This window comes from Vombatus ursinus, unplaced genomic scaffold (genome assembly GCF_900497805.2).
Source record: "Vombatus ursinus unplaced genomic scaffold, bare-nosed wombat genome assembly UNPS02000582.1, whole genome shotgun sequence".
Taxonomy (NCBI): Eukaryota; Metazoa; Chordata; class Mammalia; order Diprotodontia; family Vombatidae; genus Vombatus; species Vombatus ursinus.
Genome location: NW_020940360.1, coordinates 33,262,787 through 33,275,847, shown reverse-complemented (window position 1 = coordinate 33,275,847; position 13,061 = coordinate 33,262,787). Strand labels below are relative to the sequence as shown.

Sequence of the window (13,061 nt, the reverse complement as noted above, 5' to 3'; positions counted from 1 at the left end):
AATAAGGATTTGAAGTGATACAGAGATAATCAAAAGTATAGGATGTTACAATAAAGATATAGAAAAAATAAAAACAAAAATCATGTGCAGAATGTATTTTGAATTCACATATATAGTTAGCTTGAATAAAATGGCAAGACAATTTAATTCATATACAAAACTATTTTAGAAATCTATTTTTTCAAATTAGAAAAATAAATTAGTGGAAAAGTAAATGAAGGTCAGACAATGTGCCCTTTACCCTATTGAATCAAAGATCATATGTACCGGATTTAAATAACTTAGTAGTTTTTGATTCCAGGACAATTTTATTAGTTCTTAAGTCTTCCAATAAATCATAGAACTTTTAAAAATGGAATGGACCTTAAAAAACCATCTCATTCACCAAAATGAAGTGGAAAGTCCAGCCTAAGATACTAGCCTGAGGTCATTTGCAGAGCAACGGGTCCCCATTATCCACTAACTACTTGGCCTTTCATTGAATTCACAGGTAGTTTTATTCCCTTTCCCCCACCCCACCCACCACAAGCGTTGTTTGATTTCTTTATTATGCGTTTCTGCAATCCAGTCAATTTTTAATAAAGAAAAGCACACACACACACACACACACACACACACACACACACATACACAAACCCCACCATGAGTTTATTATTTTAAAAAGAATTTTCCATGGATCTTTGAAATTCTCTCATATAAATGGAAATAGTACCTTATTTGTATATATATATATGTATATATATGTAATATGTTTAGTGCTCAATCATTCATTTTTCAACAAATGCAAAGGTCTAGAAGTATTGAGTCATACCAAGAAGTATAAAACAAGGAGCCCCTACCCTACTAGGTTACAATTTAGCTATTCAGCTGATTGTGGTTGTTCAGTTGTGTCTATCCTTTCTTGACCCCAATTGGGTTTTCTTGGCAAAGATATTGGAGTAGTTTGCCATTTCCTTCTCCAGTGGATCCACTTTGTCATGCAATCAGAGGTTAAGTCACTTGACCAGGGCCACACAGCTATGAAGTGCCTGAGGCTGAATTTGAACTCAAGTCTTCTTGACTCCAGCCCTAGTGCTCTGTCTACTGCACCACCAGCTTCCTCTTGCAATTTATTGATGCAGCTGATAATTTTTATGCTAATATCGCATTCTGCCCTCCATATGAGTGGTAAGAGTCAAATGCCATAGAAGTAGGAAGTGGTTCACAAAGTCGAGAGATCACTTCTGGCTGTGATAATCTGGAGGAATTCATGGAACAGCTGAAGGATAAATTGAACCTTGAAGGATAGATAACATTTTCACAGGCAAAAATGAAGCCTAGATCACTAGAAGGCATTCCACTTGAGGATGGAAGAAACATGACTAAAGATACTGAGTGGGGAAAAAAAGGTACTAGGAAGATAACAATGTAATCTCTCAGGCTCTGAAGCTTTGAGTTCCATATCTTTATCAGACAATATTTGCATGCAAACTTATGCAGTTCTATAAATTTCATGGAAGCAAAAGAATTATGCTCTTTGTGTAATTACAAATTTATTTCTCAGTGTTTTAAAATATACTTTCTAAAACTTTTAAGGACAAATTTTTTTTGGCACATTTCAAATTCCAGCACAAAATAGAGAAGAGAGACTAAAGCATTATATATAAGCTAGCCACAGAAAATATCATATGTATTGTACATAAGGGAGATCATAGATTTACAGTTGAAAGGAGATTTAGAGGCGATCTAACTCAATCTCCTATTTTTATTTATTGATTTATTTTACAGATGAAGAATCTGAAACCTAGAGAGGGGAAATGACTTGTCCAATGTCACATGGGTCTAAGTGGCATAATCTGGTAGGATTAGAACCTAGGTCCTTCTAGTGACAGAGCCAGGGCTTTGCCTGAGCCACCCTGTAGCTTTGTTTTCTGATTGCTAAGATCAGTGAGTGATCTTTCCACTATGACCACTTTTCCCACTTTTTCCCTGACCATAACTGGGTCAGTAATAGCTAGCCTGAGGAGAAAGTTCACAGCCATTTATTTAACTACTTGTCTACAATGCTCAATTAAATTTACTATACAAAGATAGAAAATGGGAAATGCTGCAAGTGGTAGCAATGTTAAATCTATTTTTGGAAATACTTGCAGCAAAACCACAACCGCTACTAAATTAGATTTGTAATGAAAATGCTTAAAATCAACTATATAATTCTATTTCCTCCCACTTTGAGTATATTTTCTATTGTGAATACAAATAGAATCTAATCACAATTTATATTCTTCGATAGAATAATAATAATAGCTAGTGTTTATGTAGTACTTTAAGGTTGGCAAAGTGCTTTACAAATATTGTCTCATTTTATCCTCACAAAAGCCTTGGGAGGTAAATGCTATGTAAAATAACAATCCCCATTTTATAGATGAGGCAACTGAGGAAAACTGAGGTCAAGTGACTTGCCTAGGTAGAAAGTCTCAGAAACCAAATCTGAACTCTGGTCTTCCTGATTCCTGGTCCAGAGCTCTAGCTACTAGTTTAATCTCTAGCTACTAGTTTAATCTCACTAGAATGAATGGCAATATTTTGCCAAACCAGAAACAAATTTTAAAACATTGGCTTTCAATTGTCAGATGTGGGTATGGCAGATATGATCATCTTTTCAGAAAAACACTGAGGCTCACCATGATTATCAAAGTTTAAAGTAATCCACAGTCAAAGAGAAACAAAATATTTGTCTTCTGTTATGCCAACATTTAACCCAGATGCTTTCATTCATAAATTACCCACAGATCTTAGAACCATATTTATAGCTTCATTAAAGCAACCCACAACCCCCACAACACACACTTACACAACTGTTGAGAAGCTTTCTGCTCTATGTCCCATGTTTTCTCTATTGCTTTCCAGTATCTCTTGTTTTCAAAACTGTTTAGGAGTGAATTGTAACTTCTCAGCTTGAAATAAAAGATCCTTCAAATCCTGTTCTGTACTCAAAAGGAAAATTACGAAGCAGTTTAAGTTTTAAATATGGAGAGACAAATGACCACTGCTATGCCCTTAAATTCTTCATATTACCTTACTCTTAGGTAGTTGTTCTCACACTTTCCCTTTTGAAAAATAGTAAGGCACAACTGAATTCCTCACTTATTTTCCTAACTCCACACATTCCTAGTTATATTGCTACCCAGATATAAAAGTATTCAAATTTTGACATGTTAAAAAATATCTTGATCCTTTTAGCAAATAGAGAAATCATTTTTTTTCTTAAGGGACAGGGATGTGCGGATAAGGGATGATGGCTGCTGGGTAACCTTTTCAAATTCCTGACATCAAAAAGATCCTAATGAGTGGGTTACCAACAGAAGTGTTTAAGAGCCTTTAATCACAAACTCAATACCATCAAGAAACTACTTAGACTACACCTATAACTAGAAAAGAAAAAAAGGCTGCATTGTTTCCAAATTACACTCTTACTCTGAGATCCTTGAAAATGTATTTGACTTTCAGAAGGATTAAAAAAAAAATCAGTTTATAATTTACAAACATCGCGGAAGCCACAAGATATAGTGGGAAAAACCCAGCATTTGGAGTTAGAGGATGTGCACATCCTACTTGTATGACCTTAGTAGGTCACTTGACCCCCTCCCCCAGATCCTCAATTTCTTCATTTGTAAAATGAAGGGGTTGGACTGAAGGACTGCTATCGACCCTAAATCTATGATCCTGTGCTGGAGAATAGAAAGCAAATTGAAGTTCTTAGTCTGAGTGAACAGTAAAGAAAATAATTTGTCTTCTTTTATACCTGCTTCTTATAATGTGTCAAAAACATTATAAATAATTGCTAGAGCTCAAAAAAAAAAAAAGAATTTAGCTCATGGAAGATGATGCTCCTGAGAGGAGGGACATCAAAGGTAATAAGAACAATGCATAGAGCTTTCACTTTTGGATGTTAAATTAATCAATAGTTCACATTTACATAGCTCTCTAAGGTTTACAAAACGTGTAACACACATTTTGTCATTTGATTCTTATGCCAAGCCTCAAATAGGTGCTATTATCATTCTCATTTTACAGATGAGGAAACTGAGGTTCAGAGATCATGCAGTTTGCTCAGGAGGACACAGTTGAGGAGGAATTAGAGCTCTGATTTTCTTGACTCCAAGATCAGCACTTTATCCCTATACTATTCTGCCTTATATTCAAATTTGTATAAATTTCCAGATTATTATATAATTATAGTTCAATGTCATTAAAACAGATATGCATAAATGAAATACAGAATCAGATCTTAGAACATGTCTTTACATAAGTATAGCTGAGCAGTATCTTTTTCTAATAGGTAGGGGAAGGACCAGTGATCAAGAGAAAAAGATTGGTGAAAAAACAAGTGGCTTGAAAAAGTTATACAATTCTTACAAAAAACAGACTTCCTTTTTCCTTTGTTCCTGTCTTTCTATGAAGTAACAGCAAACTACAATTCTAGTTCAGTGTGACTGCTGGATAGTCGTTTAAAAAAAATTTTTTTTAGTGCTTATTTAAAAAAATTCTGAGTTCCCTATTCTCTCCTTCCCTCCTGCTTCTCCTTCATCCATTGAGATGGCAAGCAATATGATATCAATTATACATGTGAAATCATGCAAAACATATTTACTGGGTAGTCATAAAGAGGAGGCAGCACATATACAGGAAAAATCGAGAAGTAGGAGTAAGAGGGGCTATGGTTTCTAGTTACCTCTGCCATATGAATGAATGGAGGGACACTAATAGCCAGCCTGTGTCTACTTCTAGTGCGGGTTCTTCAGCTAAAGTGAAATTTTACACGTGAAATGTTTATGTATGTGATTCTTTCACCTAAGAAACATTTTGTGTTATTTGCTAACTGCCTCCATATTAACTTTAAGCCTTTTTTTTTTTTTGTAATTTAAAAATAGCTGCACAGGTCTACTGAAGGCAAACGAGGTTGTCATTACCTGTGAGCACAAAGTTGATTTTAAAACATGTGCTACCCTTTGACCCAGAGCTTCCATTCCTAGGCTTATACCACAGGGAGGGCATTAAAAAAAAATGTCCCTACATATACCAAAATATTAGAGCAGCATTTTTTGTGGTTGCAAAGATTAGAAACAAAGTAGATGCCCGTTGATTGGGAAATGGACAAACAAAGTGGAGTATATAAGTGTAATGAAATATTACTATGCTGTAAGAAATTATGTATGTGATGAATACAGAGAATCATGGAAAGATCTCCATGAACTGATGCAGAGCAAAGTAAGCAGAGCCAAGAAAATAATATACACGACTACAGCAATATAAGTGGAAAAAATGAGCCATACGCACACAAAATAAAAATGAAGAGGGGATGTTATAAAACGATAAAGAACAAATAAGTCTCAAAAGAGGTGATATGAGAAGATATGAGAATTCCATCCCTTGGAAGTGGTGGAGGGCCCACAGATATCACACACTGTCCATATTTGAGACTTTTTTTGATGCATTCTTAGTTAAGCTGATTTCCCCCCTCTTATTTCTCTCTTTTGCTTTGTCTTTAAAATATCAGTTTTTATTGGGGATAGCTCTCTCTGGGAGGAGGAGGGGAAGAAATACTAGAGGAAATTATAGGGATGTAAAAAAGCAAAAGACCAATAAAAATGTATTTTAAAATGCTAAAAACAAAACTAGATCCTAGGCAGTTAAAGAAGTCAACAAACATTTATTAAGTTCCTGCTGTGTCCCAGACACTGTGTTGGGAGTTGGGGTTGGGCAAAGAAAGGCAAAAAAAGAGTCTCTGCTATCAAATAATTTACTATCTAATGGGAAACAAACCAAGAGTCTTCTTCCTCCAATTAACAAACTCTATACTAAGCCATATAGAGGACATTTGAGCTTGTGACCAATCCTCAGGGATTTATTTGACAAAGGAAAAGATACTGAAATTTTTTTTTAGCACATTATTGATGTGAAGTTAAAACTGCAAAATACCACTATCAGAATTAAACCCAACTGCTTTTTCAACCCAGTTGTTTTCCACCAGTCTCTTCCCCTTCATCACTGGTTCTTCCCCTACCTGTAAAAAATAAAATGCTTCTAAGCTATACTTGTAGAAAGATACTATGAAATATGTTCTAAGCCTGGAGAGCATATTTTATTTGTGCGTGTTTTGAATGACAATGTACTATATAAACTTTGAAAATGTATGTAAAGCCTCCCATAAAAATAACACTAATTTGTCACAGTTTTTGAAGGTTCTCCTTGAAAAAAAATCAGTTCCCAATGAACATTTCTCATATCATTTAGTGCCCAGAGGAACAGAAGCATGTATGCAGGATCATAGATTTGGAAGGGACCTTAAATAACATCATCTAGTACAGCCCCCCATTTACAGTTGAGGAAATTGAGTTGTAAGTGATTTACCCAAGGTTATACAAAAGTGGTACAGCACAGGTCCTCTGACTCCGGACCAAGGAGTCCTTTCGTCTATTAGGCTGCCTCAACTATTATTTCATCTCAGCAAGGTTTTCCTTGCTTGCATTATATTCAAGCTGTAAAGTTACCAAGTTTGGTAATTCAGACCAAAATCACCGATTTATGTGATTTTTTTTAAGTACTCAAAAATTGTGGACCTGAATGCTTAAATATATTCTTTACAGATTGGAACAGGTTAAAAAAGGAAAAGAAATAGTCATCTGGTCAGGAATCATTGCCAGAATTTAAACATTTGTTATTGCAGTGCTGAGCCAGGGAAATGTTTTAAAAGGAGACACTGGTAAGAGGTTATTTGAGCACAATGAAATTTTGACATATTCTAAAGTTTGATGGGTTGGATGTCTAAGGAGGGGGACAGAGTATGGACTAGTTCCATAGTGTTAAAATTTCAAAGACAAACAATGGGCTGCCAATGATTGTCTGAAACAAACAAGGCTTTGTAATGGGAAATCTGAAAAACTGCATTTTAATTTTAGATATTATGAGCTAAAGATGTCCTCTAAAATTAGTTATTATTAATTATTTCAAAAACCTAAGCTGGAAATGACTTCTTCCTTTAGACAACTTAGTGTATCTACTAATTATAGAACACAATTCAGGTCAAAAGAAAGTGTCCAATCCAAAAGGAAGTTTTTTTTTGTGTGTGTACAAATATACAGCATTAGGGAGAAGGCATATGGAGGAAACATGGAAAAATAACAAAAAGGCCCCTCTACCGGTATATATTCTCTGGATTTTATTAATTTACTCTTCTTACTTAAGCTCTTCTATTTTATTACAGCAAAGAGTTTGTTCAATTATTCTTTCCTGAAAGCCTGTTCCTCTGTCCTGCTGAGTAGTGGTTCCAGCAATTACTGCTCACTAAAAAAAGGCTCCAAGGTAGAATTGTTTGGAAGTTGGTCCCTGTCCCCTCCCCCACTCCATGCCATCTAGTCTCGGATTTCCAGAAAATGCTGTATGTACCAACATCCTTTCAAAGCTCCACTTTTTTTTTCTGCCTTCATAAAAGTAGTGCAATAACAGAAACAAAAACCGCCAACTACTTTTCTGACAGCTCTCGGAGGGGCTTGAGTTAATTAGTCAAATACAGTTATCATCTGAAGGGCCACTCTTGAATTTATAGAATCAAACTGCAGCGTGATAAGGCTAGAAGTGATTTAACTACAGTGGTGGTGGGGTGGTGTGAGTTGTTGAGGTTGGCAGTTTTCCAGACTTCTTCAGTTTAGCCTATCAACATGCTTGTTACTAACCAGAGAACCATAAAAAGGTGGGCTAAGGAAGGTGGCGGGGAAAGAGAGATAGGGAAAGGAGGGAAGATTATCATTACTTAAACTTTCAGTTGGGCGCACCTACTTCACCTACAAGGGAAGAGTAGAAAAAGCAAAGTGTCTTTCTCATTTGTTATAGTTTTTATTGGGGGCCAAAGAAAACTCGAGCTTTGACACTTAGAGACACAACTGCTCCTCAGGGCCAAAAAGGCAAGCCCTTGGCTCTGTGCCACGAGGCGGGTAGCGACTTGAGCCAGGTGCCACAGTCACTGATTTTGGGTATCTGGCTGTGGATAACATAAAGACTGAATTCCTTTTCCTCTGCCTCCCTTCCCCTATTCCCCAATACAAAGTCCCCCCAAACTTGCCGAATACTTGGGGGAAGGGAGGGCGAAGGCGCTCAAATAAGCAAACACAAACTCTGGGATCTTCGTGAACTCTTACTTTTACAAATACTTGTATTTGCGCAGCCGAAAGGGCTGAGAGGAAGCGTCCACGCAGCAACTAGGGACCCAGTCCTGGCAAGCTAAAAGGGATGGGGGGAATGGGTCCTCTGTATGATCCTTTCCTCTAGACAAACTGCTGCACAACTTGCTTCCTCTAGTTTTCCTCCAGAAACCAGTGATACAATTACGTATTTTAGATGGATTTATTTTTCTGATCCAAGCTGGAATCAGGTCGCCTGAAGCTTTTCACCAGCCCGACCTGAAAAGAACGTTTTGGCTAATCCTCTCTTTGTCGGTGGTTAGTAAGAAAATAGGCTGGAGGAATCCTATCTGCACCCCAATGTACATCTCACCATTGGTGGGTATGGAGGGCCGCACGCATACTGGCTGGAGTCTTTTATTACGCAATTTGTCTAAATACGGTCCAGTAATACGGAGGCACTGGCCGCATTCGCCTAGAACTCAGCGAAACGAACTGTTTGTTAGGTCTCTTCCGAGCAGTTAGATTGGTTTTGGCCACCAGCCGGAGTTGGAATCTCGGACAAAAAAAAAAAAAAATTCAGCCTTACCTTGAACAGTTTTCTACGGTTCTCCTCCACCGAACGATCTAAACAAACAGTCCAGAAAAAAGATCGTGTAAGTTTCACCTCCAGTCAGAAAAGCACTTCTGCTGAGCGGATCATCACCCTCATCCCTTTCACACTGCTTTTTAGACTAGAGCAACAGTATTCCCGAGGCTATTACGTTAAGGCTGAGCCCTAAAAGCCCCTTCCCTTGGTCAGCAAACGGGGGTATCCCTGCTCCCTCCACATTGCATCATCTTTTCCAAGATGGGTAGAATAAATAAGTTTGAGAAATAAACCGGATCTTATTCGCATTTCAACCAGTCTTATCAGACAATGACCTAGTTGAGCGGAATTGTAACTCCAAACAAACCTTACAGGTAAATAACTTTCACTTTCCTCCTTCTAGCACAAATTTTAAAATACAGATTATAATTAATACTAATTTTTACAAGCGAGATGAACTGTCAACATTTACACTGTTTGCAGATTGAGCAAGAGTTGAAATCCTCCAACTAATATTTCATGTTAACTTTAACTCTGAGCATAATTGCCTTTCCCTAAAACGTCAACTACACCCCCGAATTTTTAATCACTGTGATATGTAATCATGAATGCAGGATAGAAAAGACCCTGAAAAAAGAAGGGAGCTCTTCATTAGAACACCCACTCCCATTCCCCAGTCACCCTTACTTCGTTTCAAATAGATCCCCCCTCCCCACCTACTCAAGTCTGACAAAATGCAGCCAGACGTCAAGCAGGAAATCAGACTCTTCCAAGTTGCTCCTTTTCAAATCGCAGAGATGTGTAAACCTAAATGACAAAACACCTCCATTCAATGCAAACTAGGCTTTCAGAGGAGAAACTCCAGTTTGGCTACTCTCTGTCTCGGATTACACAAATATACCTGGAGGCAAGTTGGAAAGAAACTGGGGGCTAAAACTTGGGTGTGTGTGTGTGTGTGTGTGTGTATGTGTGTGTGTGTGTGTGTGTGTGTGTGTGTCTTACATCTATTATCTATTTAGTTTAAACCTGCTCTCTATTGTTATCGGTTTTTTGTTTTTATGGGCTGGGATGGTGGTATGTTGGAAGTGTGTAATAGATATTAAAAGGAAAAGAATGGTTTTGGAAGAGCAAAGTCCTATCAAATTATGTTTGCTTCGTTAAAACCGAGGGTTTTGTTTCTTAAACAGAATTAAATATAAATCACGGTTCCAGCTTCTGCTAGGAAATTGGAATTGGTCCGGGTGGGGTGGGAGAAGATCAAGTGTCACTTAAAATACAATTCACACTATTGTACTAAGGCTTCAAAGGGAAAGAACAGAAGTTTTCATCTGCTGGACGTCCAAGAGAGGACAAATCCAGTTACTGGAAGGAAGCTCCAGAGAGCCCTCAGGGGCCACTCACTCACCTGCAGTCTCCGCTGCCAGTTAAGGAAAGGAGGCAGCAGCCTCACCTGGACCACTTCGCCAACGCGTCAGCTGCATCTCCTAGGTCGAGGAAGAGACGACTAGCTGCTTCTCTCTTTCCCCTCCCTCCTTCCTCTCACTTTTTACACGAACATAGGAGGGTAGGGATCCGATTGCTGGCTTCCTCCCCCCCCCCCCAACCCCCAATCCGAATGGGCACGGAGTAAAGCCCACCAAATAAATGACAATTGGAATACCCACCCGCCACACACACCTGCACCCACCTATCCACGCCCAAATCTCCCTTCCTCGGGTCTGACGGAAAGGAAGGGGTGCAGCAGCTATGCCTAGTTAAATGGACTCTAAGTAAAGCACTTTCTTCTCCCCGGGGCAGGGGTGGTGGCTCACTGAGTGAAAGTGAATGTATGGAAAGCAGTTCACAGCTAGGTCAATGTAGGTGTTTAGGACCTTTTGGAGAGGTGAGAGAGGGAGAGGGAGAAGCTGGGTCCTGCGAAGCAGAAGATGCACGCAGGTACAGCGGCAGTCCAGCCAGGCATACAACTTTGCTAGCACTCTAACCTCCAGCCAGACAGTTTGGTGGACAGAAAATCGTTTCCCACCCTCCAAGAGGCTCAAATGCCTCATCCCCCCCTCCCCCCATCTGATTGGGCAGCTGGGCCTTATCACGTGATTCAGGATTACCTTCCCTTCTTCCTCCTTCCCCATCCATTCGCTTGCCCACTCCCCTCTTGCCTTCTGCAGCCTTCCTACCCCCACCCCATAAATTCACTTTCACTTTTAACTCCCTGGGAGTAGAGAAATGGAACCCAGAGGGGTTATGGAGAGATTCTAAATGAATTTGAAGGAAGCCTTGCCTCTCACCCTATTCCAAATCAAACATGGAACTTGCTGGGGGAGGGCAAGGGGCAAGGGAGGGAGAAAAAGGGGTTACTGAGGCAATAGTGGTAGAGGCATTACATGAGGTCGTAAATTTCCAAGGAAAGGGAAGTGAAAGAACCGGGTGATCCCCGACCACAGACTGGTACTCCATTCTGCCTCACTGAAACAACGGACTCTGCAGCAGAACAACCCATGCCCAATAATGTCGGGTGAGCCCTAGGTGTCGGTGGAAAATTGAAGCAAGCGACGGGGGAAGGGCATTACTACTGGGATTGTAGATGGGGAACTGGAAGGGACCTTGGGAGATTGAGAATCCAAATTTCTCATTCTACAGATTAGGAAACTGAGGCACAGAGAGTTTTTTTAATTTGGCCAGGGTCACGCACTGTGACCCTGTGACCACACTATGTCTAAAGTGGGATTTGAATTCAGGCTTCCTGACTTTAAGTCTCGAGCTCTATCGACGACACTAATGTATTTATATAGCTATTCCAGTGTTTGCAGAGCATAACCTATATATTATTTTGTTTGATCCTCCCAAAGTCCCTATTTTTTACAGGCGAGGAACTTGAGGTGCAGAGAAATTAAGTGATTTTTCTAGAGTCACACAGCTCATAAGTGAATCAGCATTGGGAAAGCTGTTCAGATCTTCTGATTCTAGGTCAGGCACTCTTGTCTATTCCACCGTAATCAAATTATTAGGTGCTGCGCTGGATAGAGTTCAGCCTGGAGACTGGAAGACTCAAATCCAGATTCAGACACTTACTAGCTGTATGACCTTGGGCAAGTCACTTAACCCCTGTTTACCTCAGTTTCCTTATCTGTTAAATGGGGATGATAATAGCACCTAGCTCCCCAGGTTGTTGTGAGGCTCAAATGAGATAATAATTATAAAGCTACATAAATATTAGCTCTTGCTACTGGAAAGGGCGTGTCAATAGATTCCCCTATGGCTCTGCTTACTGTCTCAAACCACAATACCCCTCCTGGGTCACCTAACCTTTATGTATTCAGTCTTCCTCTATTAGAATGAAAGGATCTTAAGGGTAGGGCTGTTTTCACTTTTAAATTTGTATGGCCAGTGTTTAGAACAGTGCTTGAACATAGTAAGCTCTTTTTTTTTTAAGAATTTTTATCAACATTTTTTGTTTTTACAACACCTAGACTTCCCCTTGTATCCCTTCTTCTTCCACTCCCAGATAGCCGTCTCTTAAAAGAAATAATTATTTTTAAAAAGAAAAAAAGAAAGAGAAAATATCAGAAAAACCTATCAATATCTCTGAAAAAAATTGACAATTCATACAAAGTTTCATACCTAGAGACACCCTGTCTCTACAAAGGAGTGGGTTGAGGTGTTTTCTTGTATCTCTTCTTTAGGGTCAGATATATTCTTTACAATTTTGCAACATTTATCTTTGGTTTTTAGTTATTATTCCTTCCATAACATGGTAATCGTGTATATTGTTTCTTTGGTGCTGCTTCCTTCACTTTGCATCCATGTATGTAAGTCTTTCCATACTTCTTTATTTATCAGGTTCATCATTTCACCCAGCATTCCATTCCATTCCATTTATTTGTTTAGACGTCCGTCATTCAATGGGCATTGGCTTTGTTTCCAGCTATCACAAAAAGTGCTACTATAAAATATTTTGGTGTATTTGGGGACTTTTAGTCAATGGCCTCCTTGGGGTGTACGCCTCACTGCGGAGCCTTTAAGGAAAAGGATATGGAGATATTATCCATTTTATTTGCATAATTCCAAATTCCTTTCCAGAATGGTTATACATAGTAAGCACTTAATAAATGCTTTTTTCCCCCATTCATTTTCATTCATTTATTCACCATTCTGTCTCTGGATTGTAATGAATTTGTAGATAGCATCTTCTCAATAAACTGGTATAAAGTGAGAGTCTTCTTTGTGGAGTATTAGATTTGCATGAGTATAGCCCCCTTCCTCTCTCCCCAAACCAGCAATTCATTGGCCTTGCAAGAAAGAAAAAAAAAGTCATG

General features: G+C 38.8%; 1 long non-coding RNA gene across 1 annotated transcript in view; it reads right to left on the bottom strand.

Moving 5' to 3' along the window:
- The window catches only part of LOC114037575, a 60,358-nt gene extending 50,118 nt beyond the window's left edge, over positions 1–10,240 (bottom strand). The window contains exons 1-2 of the long non-coding RNA XR_003568464.1: positions 10,154–10,240; positions 8,749–8,786 (exon numbers count right to left, since the gene is read on the bottom strand). This is a non-coding gene — a long non-coding RNA (uncharacterized LOC114037575). The remainder of the gene's footprint in view (positions 1–8,748; positions 8,787–10,153) is intronic.
- Positions 10,241–13,061: the final 2,821 nt, after the last annotated feature.